The sequence below is a fragment of the Propithecus coquereli genome, unplaced genomic scaffold (assembly GCF_000956105.1).
Source record: "Propithecus coquereli isolate 6110/MARCELLA unplaced genomic scaffold, Pcoq_1.0 Scaffold10, whole genome shotgun sequence".
NCBI classification, from domain to species: Eukaryota; Metazoa; Chordata; class Mammalia; order Primates; family Indriidae; genus Propithecus; species Propithecus coquereli.
The window spans coordinates 6,531,221-6,533,968 of NW_012133858.1; the positions used below are offsets into that span (position 1 = coordinate 6,531,221).

Genomic DNA, 2,748 nt, shown 5'->3' on the forward strand with positions numbered 1-2,748 from the left:
AGTTGTCCAATTAATTTCTTTCTATTTTTAGTAGAGACGGGGTCTTGCTCTTGCTCAGGTTGGTTTCGAACTCCTGAGCTCAAACAATCTGCCCTCCTCGGCCTCCCAGAGAGCTAGGATTACAGGCGTGAGCCACCGCGCCTGGCCTTGAAAATGTTCTTTATCTATGCTGTCCAATACAGAAACCATGAGCCACATGTGGCTACTGAGCTCTTGAAATGTCACCAGTATGACTAAGGAACTGAAAAATTAATTTTATTAAACTTTAAATATCTAACATACTAGAAAACAAAGTCCTGATGAGTAAACTGTAGACATTCAAAAATTGGCCTATACTTTACTGTCAAAAATGTAAGGCCACTGAGCTGAGTCTAGATGACTGATGTAGAGGGTTAAGATAAATTCTGAAAATTAGCAGTTATCATAAATGAAGAACTTTTACTTCACCTGTCACCAGACACTAGGGAGAGAGTTTATATAGGCTACAGAACCTAAAATTAACAATTTAAGAAAACTCAACCTTTTGTTTTGAATTAACAAAAAGGCCAGGCACAATGGCTCACTCCTGTAATCCCAGCACTTTGAGAGGCCAAGAAGGAGGACTGCTTGAGGCCAGGAGTTCAAGACAAGCTTGGGTAACACAGTGAGACCTCCTTGCTACAAAATAAAAAAATAGCTGGGTATCGTGACACGTGCCTGTAGTCCTAGCTACACAAGAGGTTGAGGCAGGAAGATCGCAATCGCGTAAGCCCAGGAGTTTGAGGATACAATGAGCTATGATCACACCACTGCACTCCAGTCTGGCAGGGAGAGACCCTGTCTCTTAAAAAAAAATTAATATAAAATAAAGTTCTTTGTGGCTTCCAAATGAATAAGCAAATGAAAGAAGAAAACCATTAACATATTCAATACCAATTATTATTATTATTTTTCTTTTAGCACAATCTAGAAAAAATGTGAATGAAAGCCTGTTAGCTTAAGTTTCTTCTACACATTTGGGGACTCGGAACATGTTGTTCCAGGTCAGTGTTCTCTCTTCAATTCAAAAATGTATATTCATGGTCCCAAGACCTGCCCTTTACCTCTCTGCCTTATCAATAAGAACACATAAATAAGTAAGAGATACAATTTCACATGTCTTTTATGTTCTACTATAAAGGAATGTTATGCAAACCCTAAATTCTGGCCATCTGGTATATGGCATGATACAGCTTTTCATAATGGACTCAAATTTATCATTATCTGTTAGGAATAATAGGACTCAATTATGGGTTACCATAGAAATGGAATATTAAGCAGACACTAAAGAAGTTTTAGAATAAGGAGTTGAGAAAAGTTCAAAACATGCTGCTAAGTGAAAAGAACAGATAAAAAGCAACATGATTCTACACATGGTATACATATCAAAAAAGCATAAGGCACATATACCAAAATATTAAGAGTGATTATATCTGGGTAATAGGAGTATGGTTGGATATTATTTATTCTGGAGATACAACACCTACATTCACAGAAAAACCTGCACACCAGTGTTCACAACAGCTTTATTTGTAAGAGCCAAAACCTGGCAACAACTAAATGTTCCGAGGTAAGTGAATGGTCAAACTGTGGTAATCCATAGATCCATACCATGGAATACTACTCCATAAAAAAAAAAAAGGAACATATTACTGATATACACAACAACTGGATGGCTCTCACGAGCCTTATCTTGAGTGAAAAAAAGTCAATTTCAAAAGGTCACATACTGTGTGAGTCCACTGCTATAACATTCTCAAAATGACAAAGTTATAGAGATGGACAACGGATTAGGGATAGCCAGGGATTAGAAATGGTGGGGGTGGGGGGGAGAGAAGAAGTATGGCTATAATAAAGCGGTAGCACTAGGGAGATTTTTGTCATGATGGCTTATTTTGTATCTTGACTGCATTGGCGGTTGATTACACAAATCTACACCTGATAAAATACTCAACACTGGATATATTATAGTAATGTCAATTGCCTGATTTTGACATTTCAGTGTAAGTTTATATAAAATGTAACCACTGGGGGAAACTAGATGAAGGGTCCATGGGACCTTGCTGTACTATTTTTGGAACCTCCCATGAATCAATATAATTTTAAAATAAAAAGGTTTTTTAAAAAGTAAAAGGATAGATCTTGTTCCTTCCCCTTCCTGCTCTTCCTTACCCCCTTACCCTCCATGAACCATTCAGTCTTAAAGCCATAATTTGGGGTAGAACAAGGTGTCAGATTCCAAACAGAATTAAGAGAGCATCTTCATGGGAGGGCTGCCCAATACAAGATGTCAGAGGCCAAGCAGGGTGAGGAGGTTCTTCATGCAGGTCAGCTCAGCATGAGATGTTAACGCCCAAGCAGCATAAGGGAATGTCTACATTGTGGGGGAAGGGCAGCCTGGAGGGGTGTCAAAAGCTGATTGTGGGAAGGTGTCAACCATACAGAGGATGGGGTGGTGGCAAGTACTGCAGTGGAGTATGGAAGCCTAGGGACATCTGCATTTGGGTGGGGAGGGGGTAATAAGTAAATATATTAAGGATAACAAAACCAGGTTTCTCATCGTCAAATGTATTGTATTCTCTGGTTGTTAGACTGTAACTGGAAGTAACAGTGTGAACTCGTGGTTTTCAATACTGACAGATATGGAAATAATTACAGAAATCAATGTGTATACATATATAATTATATACATATATATATTCTCTAGCTCTGTCCACTGAGAGGCCTGGG

The 2,748-nt window shown here is 38.6% G+C and overlaps 1 protein-coding gene across 1 annotated transcript in view; it reads right to left on the bottom strand.

Moving 5' to 3' along the window:
• The window catches only part of ZNF148 (zinc finger protein 148), a 147,305-nt gene that overhangs the window by 83,219 nt on the left and 61,338 nt on the right, over nucleotides 1–2,748 (bottom strand). The window lies entirely within an intron of this gene.